General features: G+C 33.8%; 1 protein-coding gene across 1 annotated transcript in view; it reads left to right on the top strand.

Annotated features, from left to right (window-relative positions):
- LOC150094835 (mannose-P-dolichol utilization defect 1 protein homolog) overlaps positions 1-16,388 on the top strand; it is a 358,034-nt gene that overhangs the window by 76,496 nt on the left and 265,150 nt on the right. The gene's annotated exons all lie outside the window — the stretch shown is intronic.

Raw genomic sequence — 16,388 nt, 5'->3', positions numbered from 1 at the left:
TCATCTTGAGATGTCCTGACTATCGCATACACACAATGCTGATCAGCCATGCCTTAAACTTATTCAATGTTTTTGCACTCAAGCAATGCTTTCCACTTACCAGACACTCTCTATACAAAAGTTACTTCCCTACTCATATCTCCATGTGCAACTTCCAGGGATAGTCTCTTATTTATTCCTGTCTCCCTCTTTTCTATAAATCTTCTGGATTAATTGGGTTAATTAACCTGCCAACTTATTCATCTCAGTCATGTTACCTCTCTTCCACCTATACCCTACCATAGTGAATCTCCTCTGGACTCTTTCTAAACTCTTTTCTTTTAAAAACCAGTGAACAGATCTGTGCAAAGTAATTTGTATACAACCTGATCAGTGCTTTTTTTTAGTGGAACTATAACTTCTTTATCTTTTCTGTTTCCATCAGTACACGTTCACCAGTTGTATACACAGTATCACATCCTTGATTTCAAAATTTGCTTTCAATTTCAAAACCTTACTATTTTCAACACTAAATTGGCAGTTCCACTCATGCTTAATATAGTCAATTTATTGAAATTCTCCTGCTTAGTCGCAGCATCTGCATCACTCCTGTTTTCTCCAACTTCATAATCTGCAAGTAGTTGTATATATATCTCCATTTAAACCTCTTCCCAACATATAATTTAAACAGTAATGATCAAGAAACAGACCTGTGAGGCACACTAATGGTGACTTCCCTCTTCTGGAGATACTACTCTTCCCCGATACACAAATTGCTGATATTTATGAGACATCTAATATCTTGTCCTATCCAAGTTGCTAATCTCTTATCACACCCCATCTATCTAAATTTAAATATCAACTGATCATGCAACATTCTATAAAATGCCACCTCAAAACATCTAAATATGCTGCTACATACTTCACCCTTCTCTAGTATATTTGTCTGTCTTTATATGGCTGTTGATGGAGCTAGGACATCAAATCCAAACACGGACATTGAACTTCTTCTTCCCTATTTATTTAAAAAATATATATATTTATTTGAGTTTCACCATTTCAATTTTCAGCCACATAATTTTAAGTTTTACCTCTAAGTTTTATAGATGAAATCTCTCAAACTCAAAATAGGATTGCAGAATTATTCTAAAATCTGTTTGTAGGATTAAAGTCTTATCGTTATCAGAGATGCAGACGAAAAGAAAAAACCCGAGAATGCTATATTTTCTGTAATTTATTATTTTATATACAGTAGGATCATTTGTTGTACCTAAGTCCTTGGTATGACAATAATAGATTCTCCGCTTCAGTGAAAAATGTAAAAATTTAATCAGACTTTATTAAAAATAATATATCTAGCATAATAATCTGTAACATAAAATTAGACCTTTTTATTTCAAGTATGAAATACATATTTTTTGCAATAACCATATATGTGGAAATATATATGTCTCCTTCAGTAAAAATTATAAATTTTCTACCTGATAGTTGCATCTGGACTTTGACATTTTTCACTGTATATTTATTATATTGGTGATGATTTATGGTTTTAATGGTGCAAGTACAGCAAAGATCATACTTCACATATGAAAGTTTTAACAGTGCACAAGGTAAGACAATCACAAGCATCCATGCCCATAATGGGATTTGAACCTGCAACCTGTTGGTTGGAGAACAGGTACACTAGCCATTCGGCCAACCAGGCTAGCCATAGGTCTCCTACTTTGATGATTTCAATATTCACAACTCAAACTGGTATTCCTTCTCCACTTCTGTTGACTGTGCTGAAAATATGCTGAGGTATTTGCTGTTTGCAATGAATGATCTAAGACAAATTATCCATTTTCTTGCTAGAATATCAATTAATCCCATCTATACCCCCCAATATCCTGGACCTTTTGTTTACCATCTGTCCTTTTAAATACATTATATGATGTGTTAACTCTGCTTTCTCAGATAAGAAATTCATTCAGCTTTCCTTTTCTTTAACATTAACTTTCAATCTGCCACTGTGAATGTCATATCCTTTGACACCTATAATATTTCCTTATTTTGTCTTTTTTTAATTATAAGTTTTTCTATTTTTATATCATTAACTTTATCTTTGCAGTTATTGCGTTTGCTCATCAATCTTAGTTGTGATGATTGATTTATCCAATCTACTATCATGCAGTCGCACTATCAACTCTAGACCTCTAGTTAATCTAATGATGAGTGTACAAAGTTTGAAAGACAAAGGGATTGCCTTTGGGTAGCACCAATTTCTTTGTTTCGACTCTGGTGCTAATCCCTTTTTGAGTTTAGGAAAAGTTTATATTTTTATGTTGCGCTATCCTAAATTCTAGACAAGAGAATAACTCAGTATCAGAGAATTAGCATCCAGAAATGTGCACCATTAATTAATTCCTTACTTCACTGAGTACTTAAATCATACAAAACTTATATTTCATTTGCAGTCATAGTGACCCTTGTGTCTTAAATTCTGCACTAGTTCTGGCTTTTATGAGTGGTGCAATAGGATTAAAATCAGGCAGGTTGTTAGATTGACAAAAAAAGACATTTATTTATCAAATCAGACATCGTATAGGTATCATTAATTTCTAGTTAAAAATCAAAACTATCCTTCAGATTGAATTCAATTAATTAAATAATACAAATTCACTCTTAACATTACATTACATGCCTCAAAATCTCAATTGAAACTAAATAAGAGTTCCAACTTGTAGCTTGACATTCTAGTTGGAATCAACACTTCCTGAGGCTTAATGAATTATCAGACTAAGTGCACCACAAAGCATAAACAAATTCCTATACAACCTTCCTTTCTAGAACATACGGTTCCCCCCCTTTTTCTCCTTGCTTTAGCCCTAAAGTCCTTTCCTTTAATGTAACTTGATTAACTAGAAAGTTCCTTGCACGAACACGAATAATCCCTCTTAGAACTTAAGCTTAATAGAACAAAATTTTAACATTACCAGGGACTGCAAAAATACTTCGTCTTCTTCTTATTCGTCTATGGAGTGCTTTGGTCTTGGTGATCATGCGTCTACTTGATTTTATCTGAAGGAAACAACTGGTGGGCTTGGACATGGTTCGCCTCCTTCGATGTAAGCCATTCTAGCCTGCCGCTATCGGATCAAGTGGTTCGGCATAACTTTCGGTCTGCGCTGTGTCTTCTGCACGGCCGAAATCTGTACTTGCTGAACTGCTGCTTGACCGGTGGGCTGCCTCACTACAAGTCCGCACGCTCCTGCGACCTTCCTCGGGAATCCTGGAACTCGAATCCGTAGAACGAAGAAAAAGGGAAAAAGTCCCGCGCTGGTGTTGCCAAGCTCTATATATCTCCGAGGTGCGATGTTTTTCTTCCTACATCACGTTCTTCTCCTTTTTTGCTCTCATCACCTAACTTCTCCAGCACCCAGTGCTGCCACTTCACCCAGTGTGCTTCGCCGGAAACTTCCGCGCACAATTCAACTCTGGTGCACTTGTTCGCCTCAGATCTTCAATGCTTAATCTGATTACGTAGCTTGCATTATGACTCAGATAGTTACACATTAACACAGGGTTCACATATTTTCAACTTCTGGTATATTTAAAAATGACCGACAACAGTAAAATGGATATAGAAAAATACTTGAATTATAAACGGTGTCAGTAATTTACATTCAGCTTTCTGTTCTCTAATGCACAATTATTAGCTCCAGGAATGTTGTTACTCATTAAATCTGAATGAAATAATTATGAAATAAATTCTTTTTCATTCAGAATTTAACACACTACAATGGTGCCAAAGAGATTACTTCCATAACTTCTGCTGCTCCTTTCATGATCTGATTACTGATTTTATTTCTCCCCTGAATCCAAACACTTGTTCTGGCTGGATAACCAAAATATGGTTGCTGGAATCAAGCCCTTCATCTTCATTCCACTCAAAACTTAAAATCTCTATCTAAAGCCTGACTCCTGGTTCACTAAAAAGAGTGCCAAGGTGTGGATATGGCCGAATGGATATGCTAACCATTCGGCCAACCAGGCCAGCCCTGATATGTACCCCCTCAAGGAACTGTATACAGGACAGGATAAGACAATAGTAGTAAATGATAAGTTTACATTATTACTAACTTCCGGTCAACAGTTTTCCCTCCAGATTAATCGGTTATCCGTCAGGACTCCAATATTGTGAGGCACTTCTTACCATATCAATCCATCTAGTTCTTGGTTTCACTCTGAATCTTTTTCCTGTGATCTTTGCTGTTTTATTTCTAATCAAGTTCTCAGGTTCACACATTAAAATTGGTTTTAACTGTCTTGTATACAGTTAGTTCTCTTATTTCCATATAAATTTATGCAGTTGACTCCCTCTCATACCAGCTTTGCTAATTCTGTTGTCTACTTCCATAATCAGTTAGCTATATTCATTAAAAACTGCACCTAAATAACTGAAGCGTTTTTCTTGTTCTATAGGTTTTCTATTCAGACAGTTGATGTTTTCAGTTTTACTATACATTTTTAGTCTTTGTCTTTTTATCGCTAATTTTCATACCAAATTTATTACAGCCATTATTCAATTTAGTTAGGGAATCCTACAGACTTATCCTGGATTTATTTAAGAGTATGGCATAATTTTTTATAAAGTAAAAAGCTGATTTTGAATTTGAAATCTCAATTTGAATATCTTCAATTTTGATTTCAGGCTTAATTCCACTTCCCCTCATAATTTGATTCATATAGATGATAATAGTAGAGATAATATGCACCCTTATATGACCCTTGATTTAACACCAGGCTGTCTTTCTGCATCCCCCTTTTCACTAATTGCTGACTTACAACTCAAATATAAATTGTATTGTTGTATATGATGTTCTGTTTACACTATATAGCTGTAGTGTTTTGAAAATCTTTTCACTTGATATGCCTTTTCTAGATTTAGAAAACTCAAGTACAGATCCTTATTATATTCTCATGATCTCTCAACTATTTGTTGTAAAAAAAAAAAGTAAAAATTTGTTATTAATAACCTCTATTTTGTCTAAACCCATCTTGTTGTTCTCCACATTACCCTTCCACAATTTTTCTTAGACACTTCTCAAGTATGGTTGCAGAAATTTTACTTGGAACACAGTAGAAAATTCTTCTGTAATTCTCACAATCAGGTTCATTTCTCTTATAGATGTATGCTATGAGATCTCTACTCCAATCATCTGCATTCCAACCCAGTGACTAAGCCATCTGATGCAGTGCAGCAGTTGTAAAACTTTTATACTTCCATATTTGAACATTTCTGGTTAAACTCCAGCTGCCTTTCCACCAATACATGGGTATCATGTATTGGTGGTCATTGCAGATGTTCAGTCATAGGTCGTATGCAATGCATAGTGTCTATTCTCAATATTTCAAATCGTCTACTCAACTCCCCCCCCAATCCTGAGTGCACCACTGCTGCAAAGGATAATATGTAAAACCTGCCATTTGTTGGCCAACACATTAAATGCAAAGTTCTGGGCATCAACTGGAACATGAATCTGCACAAAAACATTCAGAACTTAGGCACACAACTTGATTTTCATGGTAGGACCACAATATGCAACCCCACATTACCTAAACCATCATGCAGCATCATTTTTAGTGGTGCAAAGAGCATGTATAGTGGGAAATCACAGCTTTTCAAGTTGTGTTATGGAGTGACGAATCATGCTACACTCTCTACCAAGCAGATGAATGCATGTGGATGTGGCAGATGCTCAGTGAATGTTTCTTACCAGAGTTCATAAGCCCAACTAACTATGAAATTTGGAGGTAGTAGCGTGATGGTATGGTCCTATTTTTCCTAGTTTAGCCTCAGACCTCTGTGGTGCCTCGAACATTGAACTCCGAGAAGTATCATAACTTTCTGGACAACACAATGCTTCCTACTTTGTGGCATTTCTACAGAACTGACTATTGTCTCTTTCAGCAAAACAATGCACTGTGTCATAAGGCTGCTGCTGTAACTGTATGGTTTGTGGACGTAAGCATCACCACACTTGAATGGCCACCACAGACTCCTGATCTGAACCCTATTGAACGCTGAACTGGAGCATTAGGTGAGGTCAAGGAATGTCTGTCCCACAACTGTTCAGGACCTCATTACATGCTTACAGGAAGAACGGTCAAAAATTCCGATTGATTGCTATTGTACATTTGTGGAAATGATACCCCATAGGATTGTTGCAGTCATTGCAGTGAATGGAGGTCCTACATCTTATTAAGGTTGGTGCCATGGCATTTTGTTCCTCATTTTATGGTGTCTGTTAACTTCTTTCCATGCAGGTGCAACACCCAGGTATGTCCCCTTGTTCTATCCCCTTATCCCATTCTACAAAAAATTTCTTTCATATTAACTTGGTAACAACCCTTTACCAACTTAAATGTTTCAATTATATTTCCTCTCTTCCTCATATTCACAAGGCTTTGCAAACTGCATTCCTCTATATGTCCTCATATCCCACATCCCACAAGCCAGTTAACGTTACCTGGTCCATTTTTTTTTTTCTGAACCAATGTATCCTCATAACCATGAAAATCAAGGTACAAAATCTGTACACAATAATTCACATGAGGCCTGATCAAGGCCTTTTACAATGGAACCAGAACCTCTTTATATATGCAAGTTAAGGTACTCTGCATCATTGCCGTAATTTGATGTGTGGCAATATGACCTCTGAACTTCATATCCTTGTCCTCCACCACCGCTCTAAGGTCTCTTATCTCATCAACTTCCTCCAGAATTTCCCTGTTAAGTGTATACTTTGCATCCTGTTGTTGTTGTGTACTAAATTTCAGAACATTACACTTGGCAACATTGAATTAACAGTTCCATACTGATTGATTCCTCATTACTCTCTCCAGTTTTGCATCATCTGAAAACAGCTGTATATATCCAGTTAAACCTATCCTAATATCATTAATATACAAATTAAATAACAGTAGTCCCAAAACTAACCCTTGCAGCACCCTACTAGTGACTTTCTTTTTTCAAGATAGTGCTTCCCCATACACAACTTGCTGATACCCATCTGCGCCAGTTACCGATCCAACTCACTAATCTGTCATCCAATCCCATCTGCTTCACTTTAGTTACCAACTTGTGGCGTGGGGCAATCTATTAAAAGCCTTTGCAAAATCTAAGTATATGACTGTGTATGCATCTCCTTTGTCCATTCATCACCTTGTTATAATACATAAGCAAGTTAAAACACAACCTACCTTTAACAAACCCACTTGATGTCCAATCAAGTCTGAAGCCTCAGTTGGTTCTCCACATTCCTTAAAAGGCTATATAGAGGTCTCCTCCCAGTTCTAGCTTTGACACTTAAGTAACCCTAACAAATTAAATATACAAAATTTACAGACATCATCTGAATGGAAAAGGGACGATAAATGATCCACAAGGATATAAAATCCCTAGACTTACTTTTTGCAGAAACATTTTCATATTTCATTGTTGAGTTTGATTTAGGTTGCTTAGAATTTAATAGTTAGGCAGCCAGTTTTATGGAATGAGTCTTGTCTGTTAATTGTCTGTGTTCATTGGCAGATTTGTCTTGTTTGTGGGAGGAAGAAATCTGATGTTACAGAAGAAAAAAAGTCTTAAGTCTCAAACAGATACTAAGGGTTTTTTGAAAAAGGCTTTGGAAATATTCCTCACTTTTGTGAAGAGAGATTATTTTTAAACATCAGTGAAATAGTCCTTATTCAGAATGTTTTATTTAACCACTGAACCAGTCTTGGCATATATACACACCAAGAATTAGATATTGTTATAGTAACATGGATATGAAGCTTTTATTTTTTATATATTTTATCTGTGTGTCATTTGGATGATTAATGCAAAGTGCATTGTGCAGGAGTATACGAAGCCTCTGTCAGGTTTTGCATTGGCTACATCTGTTATGTAATATACTAGAAAGATTTCCTTTTTTGAAATTTCACATAATAGCTTTTTCAACATTTTTTTTTTCCATCTTATCATCTCACAAGTAGATATACACACCAAGAATTACATGAATATGAATTGTCTATCGGAGCTAATATAATATTTGGATATTGTTATAGTAACATGGATATGAACGACCGTATGTTGCACCCTTCGATTAGAAAAGGCCTAAGTTCAATTCTCGTCATGACGGGAGGAATCTTTATATGGACTTTTTCAATCGAAGGTGAGTTAGCCGATCTCAAACGGCGGTAGCAGGGTTTTTCTCCTGGAAACTCAGGTTTTTCATCCCGCATACAGACAAATTGGCCCTTAGAACACATGCAATTTACAGACAAAAAAATACTAGCTGTGGTGGTAGTGGTTGTGGGTAGTAGATGGCGTTGATGTAGGTGATTGGTAGTAGAGGTTCTGTGTAGTAGTGGAGATGGAGAGTTGTACAGTAGGTGTCCTCCTGCGATGAGTCTTCGGACTCCCTGGAGGTGTCACGAATAATAATAATAATAATAATAAAGTAATTGATATTTGAGATCGTTTTGGTTTTGGATAATAGTGATTCTTTGTGTAACACTTTTTCAGTAATTGCAGTAGCAGAAAGCAGAATGAAAATAATCAGCATTCTTACTTTTGAGGTTTTCATTACACAGTTTGAAAGTGATAAGCACATTTCTCCTGAACCAGTTTCAGAAGGTGTTCATTGGAATTTATATGAATGCTGGGATGACTTGATAAATTCTAGAACTTTGTTTTATGTTTTATTCAAAGGAAACAGGTGTTTACAAACTAGATATTTATATGGGATTTAACATTATTATTTATTATTGTATTAGATCACAATGGACCAATTGCTAACTTATTAATATCAGAGAGTTATCCAAACATGTCCATAGTATACAGAATTATGAATTTTTGCACTGTTTTCATTTAATTTAATCAAAACATGCAGTCTCAGACATGATCCCCCATCCCTTTCTTAAGACTTCATTGTTTGGACAGTGATTCTGCAGATTCACATTCAACTGTTGGACTTCAACAGGACTTTTTACTTTGAGGATTAACTAATACACTACATGTGATGTTTGGCAGTCATTGGTAATACATGAAGCATGTGAGAAGCAGTTCTATAATGAAGACATATGCATTTCCTATCTTCCAAAGGAAGGTGCACTTAGTGATGAATTTATCTACATAAGCTCTAGTTTCATATTTTGTAATAACCTCTCCTAGACTGGTGTAATCTCTGTCCTCAAGATATGATGATTTCTGTTGGTTGGATTTTCCTTACTTGATATTTATCAATATATTTCACTGGCCACCATCTCTTCAAAGTTGAATGGAAATGGCAAACAGCACACACACTACAAACATTAAATATAACATTTCCACTTCTTAGAAACTTCATGAGCTACTTACCATTACCACTAAGGTTGCTGTCAACTTTTATGTGTTCCCTTCTCTGTATGTGTCTTAATTTCATTTGCTGGTTTTGGACTGAAGTGGATACACACACACACACACACATATCAGTGGCATCGCATGCCCATTTCGGTTGGGTGTGCTGTAGTGGCTTATGCAACCTGTGCTACAAATTCATGTCAGTTTGACAATGTAACTGCATTTTTATCGATGTATGAAAGTTTTAAGAGTGTATAGCACATCAGTGATCATCTTAATTGGTCTATTAAAATTAATTGTAGGATAACTTTGAATACTTTAATTTATCAATTAACTGTAACCAAATCTGCGCAGAGTGGAGGACAATGTGTTTGTTTTAAGAAACTGTATATTAGAAAACAATAATGAAGGAGAATGCTGTATTTAGTTGGTATGTTTGAATTATTCAAAGGCATAAAATTTGGAAGAGGAGGACAAGGCTTATCTCCTTCAACTACAATACTGTTTCCCATTGTAATTATGGGCAAAAAAGTTATAAATTTATCAAAAATTATATATTAAAAACTTGTCTATATTATATATAAAAACTTGCCTACCATGTCACTTCACGCACGCAAAATAGATGAAACTGAGAAAACAGAAACAGCAACTCGTGACAAATGACAACATTCATTTGGATTGGTTGATACAATAACCAATCACAGCCTCTAGATGCTGAGATAAGATATAAGAGTTGCTTGGTGATGTGATAAAGAAGACAGAGTAAAGATTGCAAGTTTGATGTCGCAGTTGATAATGAATAAAAAAAACGTAGGAGGTTTTGTATGATAACTGTTTTTTTGTATTAATATTAGTACTTATCAGTCTTTAGATCCTGCTACTTTATGGCAAGGAGATGGTACCTCTGTAATTAATTTTTCTTTCAAATAGTAACTTTTTGGAGTAGCTGTTTCAGAAGGAATTGGTTGAACAGGCAGGAATATAAGTTCATCCTTTTTTGTTTCATTATTCCTAATTATGCTTAGTAGTATTGTAGTCACTTCTGACAAGATCAAGATAAGATAAGGAATCGTGACGTGATTGGTTGTTCAGATGATGACATTGTGTGTGTGTCATGGTTTTGGAATGTTTGGAATTTTTCTGGGGACCATCTGTGTGTGTGATGTCACGTTGTTTGTTTTGTTCGCGTATGGAATTATGGGTGATGTTTAGAGATAAGGATTCGTGTTGTGATTGGTGGACCCTTTGAACAAGATCAAGATAAGATAAGGAATCGTGTCGTGGATGTTTGTTGTTATCAGATGAAGATAAGTGATGTAATTTGTTAATTGTAAATAAGTCACGTACTTTGTTAGTTGTAAATAAGTGACGTTATTGTTTTGAATGGAAAAGGAAGATATATTAGTGGATATGGATAGGATTCGTGTCATGATTGGTGAGGCACTTTGATTAAGATCAAGATAAGATAAGGTGTCATGGATGTGTGTTGTTATCAGATGAAGATAACTGACGTAATTTGTTAGTTGTAAATAAGTGGCATAATTTGTCCGTGTCGTGGATGTTTGTTGTTATCAGATGAAGATAAGTGACGTCATTTGTTATTTGTAAATAAATGATGTTGTTGTTGTTGTTTTCTAAATTACTACACAGAACTGTGGACAGACAAATATTTCAAAAAAGACAACTGGCAAACAATTAACGAAAATAAAAAGGAAATAACTGAAGAAGAATTAGAAATCAGCCTGAAAGAAACAAGAAACGGAAAATCACCTGGAGAAGATAAGCTAGGTTCAGAACTATATAAATATGCAGGAACAAGATTCAAAGAGAGACTCGTATTATTTTTAAATAAAATTTGCTCAACTGGTATCCCCCCAATAGAATGGAAAAAAGCAATTGTGATTCCTATCTTTAAGAAAGGTAATAGAGATGACCCTAAAAACTATAGAGGTATCAGTATACTAAATTCCTGTTACAAAATATATAGCAGAATCTTAAATAACAAACTAATGAAATATTCCGAAAACGTTATTCTAGAAGTACAGAATGGATTTAGAAAAGGATGATCATGTATAGACCCAGCCTTTTGCCTAAAATTAATAATAGAGAAAAGAAGAGAATATAATTTAGAAACACATATTGCATTTATTGACTTTGAAAAAGAATTTGACAGAGTTAAAAGAAACGTATTATTTAACATATTAAAAGAAAGACGTGATCAAAATGGTCGCAGATTGCACGATTTTGTCATTTATAATATGAGAATAATGAATTCAATGTTTAAACACAAGGAAATACATAAATATACTTGGTCAGCCAGAGGATACAAATCAGTAATTGACTACGTTATCACAAATTTTAAATTAGCGGAGTTAATTTTAGACGTAAGAGCATATCGAGGCTTTGAATTAAACTCTGATCATTATATGGTATCAGCAAAAATTCGTTTTAAACCAACGTGGCTAAAAACACATAGAATTGAAAATTCTTACCAGCCAAGCTACAAAATTTCTTCATTACAGGATCCTTGAGTTAGACTACAATATCAAAAATGCACAAAAAACTTAAAAAACAGAAACCACACATGAATCAAGTGACAGAAGATGAATGGAAAAATTTGAAACAAATTCTCACAAAAGCAGCAACAGAAACCTTAGGAATAAAGCACAAATAGATTAGAAAAAGAGGACTACAAGACTGGAACAAAGAAACAGAAAATGTAATAAAAACCAAAAAGGACAGCTACCAGAAATGGCTAAATTGCAAAACGAAAAGTAAGGAAAAAACATAGAGAAAGATGGAACAATTTCATAACAGAACTAGAAAAGGAATTATTTAAACCACAACCCAAAACCTATAAAGTAATAAAATACATGAATAAAGAAATAAAAGAAAAGATAAAAATACAAACAATAGATTTAGAAAAATGGGTGAACTATTTCCTAAATCTCTGGACAGATGAGAACAATGAATTAAAATTTTATAAGACAAAGAATGACCTAATAGAAAATATCACAATGTTAGAACTGAAAAATATAATAAAGAAGATGAAAAATAGGAAAACACCAGGAGAAGACAATATAAATATAGAACTATACAAAAATGCAGGTGAAAAATTTAATGAAAGACTTATGAAATGTTTTAATATGGTTTGGATGTCCGGAAAAACCCCTAACTCTTGGAAAAAAGCACTGGTTATCCCAATCTATAAAAAAGGAAATAAAGACAAATTGCAATAATTATAGGGGAATTAGCCTACTGAATACAGGATATAAAATATATACAGGAATATTAAAAGAGAAACTAAGCAGCATTGTAAACTAAGCACGGTTTCCAAAAAGGCCGATCCTGCATAGATCCGATTTTTACTTTAAAATTATTAATAGAAAAGAGAAGAGAATTTCAAAAAGAAACACACGTGGCATTTATTGATTATGAAAAAGCCTTTGACAAAATTAGTAGACAAAAATTGTTTAAAATATTAACCGATTTAAACATACCAAACCAACTTTTACAATCTATTCAAGAAATATATACAGGAAATAAATTAGTAGTTAAATTAGAACACATCTCAAATGGAAAGATATATCAAGAGGAGTACGACAAGGATGTACCCTCTCACCTCTGCTTTTCATATATATATAAATGAAATATTAACAATCTGGAAACAGCATAACCTATTTGGTATACAAATGAGCCCTGCAAATGAAGATAGATACACTACTATTTGCAGATGATCAAATAATATTAGCTACATCAGAAGATGACTTACAAAGATCATTAAAATTATTAAATGATATCTCAAAGCATTATAATATGACAATATCCAAAGAAAAAACAAAAATAATGGCATTCAAAGGAGAAAACCCAATAAGAAGTAAAATAGTGATGGATAATAAAATACTAGAACAAGTAAACACTTTCAGATACGTGATCTATCATACAAAGAAGAAAAGACATAGGCACTAAAATATCAAACTTTGTCAAAGTAAATGGCATAATAAATAATATATTTAAGCTATCCCTGGTACAAAAACACATTAGAATCAGACTATATAATGTCTTGTCAAAACCAACTCAACTATATGGAAGCGAAACATGGACCATGAAAAGGAAAGATGAAAAACGAATTCAAACAGCAGAAATGAAGTTCCTCAGAAAAACGGCTGGATATACCAAGTGGGACCACAAAACAAATGAAGAAATCTTACAATCCCTGAAAATAAAACCAATTAATTACTACATAAGACAGTATAAACAAAAATGGCTAGAACATTTAAATCTAATGGACAACAGCAGACTACCAAAAATATTATACAGATACAAAATAAGTGGAAAAAGAAGAATCGGAAGACCAAGAAAGAGATGGCATGAGACCGGAACAGGCCACATGGCCTAAATTCCATGTTAGGAAGAAGAAGAGAAAAGAAAGACAAATATCAAATAATATCCTAAAAGTTATCACAAGTATATATGAAAATAATCAAATACAAATAAGATTAAATCACGAGCTATCATATACGAGAGAGATAAACCAAGGGGTCTGACAGGGATGTCCCATCTCAGCAACTCTTTTTAATATCTATTTAAATGAAATAATAATAAAATAGAGTAAAAATTTACATCAAGGAATTAAACTTTCTCCCACAGTTAACTTAAACACTCTCCTCTTTGCCAACGACCAAATAATAATTACAAATTCTGAAGATAACTTACAGAAAGCTATTTTAGATCTAAATGAGATATCCAAAGATTATGGTATGATAATATCAATGGAAAAATCAAAAACTAAGGCCTTTAAAGGACAAGATCCAGCAAGAACTAAAATAGTAATAGATAACAAGATCTTAGAACAGGTGAATTCATTTAACTACCTAGGATGGATGATCACATATGAAAATGAAAAAGATATAAACGTAAAAATTGCAAAATATTTAAAAATAACAGGTGTAATTAACTCTATTTAAGCCAAACCTAGTTCAAAAACAAACCAGGCTAAAAGTATACAATACATTAGCCATACCAGTCTTAACGTATGGAAGCAAAATCTGGACAATAAAACAAAAAGACAAACAAAGATTAACAACAGCAGAAATGAAGTTTATGAGAAAAACTGCAAAGTATACCCTATTTGATCACAAAAGAAACGAAGAAATTATGAAAGAATTAAATCAAGAACCAGTAATAGAAAAAATTAAAAAATATAAACATAAATGGATGGAACACGTTCAAAGAATGAAAACAGAAAGATTACCAAAACAAGCCATTAGGAAAACGAAAACCAGGACGTCCTCTTAAATGATTCAACAATGACTTCTAAGGCCTGGACAGGCCATGCTAGGCCTAAATGTTTGATACACATGATAATGATGATGATTGTTTTGAATGGAAAAGGAAGATATATTAGTGGATAAGAATTCATGCCGTGATTGGTGAGATACTACGAACAAAATAAGGGTAGGATGAATAGGGGGAAGCAATTGGCAGCAGCGTTATGAAAATAAAATATTCAGTATTAGAACTGCACTTACCCAAACATACAAGCAGCAGTTATTGTAATTGCAAATATCACTTGTTATGTTTAAGTTTAAAAAAAAAAAAAAAAGATTAACTTACATTTCTTTCCAGAATGGGACATCTTGGAACTATCGAGGTTTTCTGAATATTCCAAATTGCTGAATTTAAACATATATTCACAGCACAAAATACACAAACACAAGTTCCGAAATGCAGTTGACTCTTTTTTCATTATACGTTACTGGGGCATTTCGTTTTTTTTCACACACTTCTGGAGTTTCTTTGCTTACCGACATCCTGGAAGAAAAGTAAACTCAGCACTTGCCTTTCTGTTAATTTCAAAATATAGTGCAACGTTTTTACGTAGATTTGATATTAGCACTCATAATTTTTTCCCCTCCAATGTAGACTACATACAACTTTTCTATATAGTCTAGAAATTCTAATGATAATTTAAATTACTTAGTCTTTCCAGAATGGCTCTTCTAAATGCAAATATTCCAAAATAGTTGAATTTTATATCCACAGCACAACACACACTCACACATGAGTTGAAAGAACAATATTCCTGTAAATAACCAGAAAATCTAGTTGATTACATCCTTTAGATTTCCTTCCCACGGTGCTCATGTTTTCCCAAGCTATCTATCCCCAGTGACATCATAGTATTAGTATAGGGTACGTGTGATTTCCTGTTTTTTGGAATTCTGATAGATTTCTTATTAGACTCGTAATATTTTTTTCTCTATTTTACTTTAAAAATCAGTTAACTATATTTTTCTAGCCAGAATAACTGAGCAATAAATAAATAAATAACTGTGTGTGAATCCCCCCCCCCCCCACACACACACTGCTTATATTTTCATTAGTCTTTCTTGAAGATTTGTCATTCATTTCCAGTCTTAGTTTTCGGTCCTCTTTCAGTTCTCATGTTGACTAGTGATTTTAGCATTCACATGAGTTGATTATGGTTTTCACAGTAGAGGCAACAATTTTCCATTAACTCAACATGTCTTTTCCTAACGAAGATCTGACAGTGACCGACAATTTTGCATCTCTGAATGTGGATTTTTTTTTATATGGTTCTTTTTTTTTCTTCTTTTTTTTTTCAAATGATTGTGTAAAATAAATAAATAAAATATGTGTGTGAATTTATTTTCCCACAATTGTAGATATTTCATGTGTTATCTTAACCTGACTCATTTCCTGTCACAATTTTGTCTTCCATATGTGTGATATCCACTGATTAGGTTTGGAATTCTCCGTTAGCATTTTCTTATTGCCACCACAAATAAATAAATAGTTATTTCTTATTATTTCGAATGAATATTAGCTCTGTAATATAGTTTGTTAATTTCTATTACACTACAACACAAACGTTTTTCTTTTTTCCTTTAATCCAATACATATAATTCTAATCAATAAACAAATTGTGTGTATTTCTTCACTGTAGATTTTTTAAATGTGTTATCTTAAACTGTGTCATTATCATTACCTTTCGCTATACTGGTTGGTTGTATTT

This window comes from Typopeltis vanoorti, chromosome 21, assembly GCF_054136105.1.
Source record: "Typopeltis vanoorti isolate ZY-2024b chromosome 21, IOZ_Tvanoo_1.0, whole genome shotgun sequence".
In the NCBI taxonomy this organism is placed as follows: Eukaryota; Metazoa; Arthropoda; class Arachnida; order Uropygi; family Thelyphonidae; genus Typopeltis; species Typopeltis vanoorti.
The sequence above is the reverse complement of the archived record's forward strand: the minus strand, read 5'-3'. Positions and strand labels throughout refer to the sequence as shown.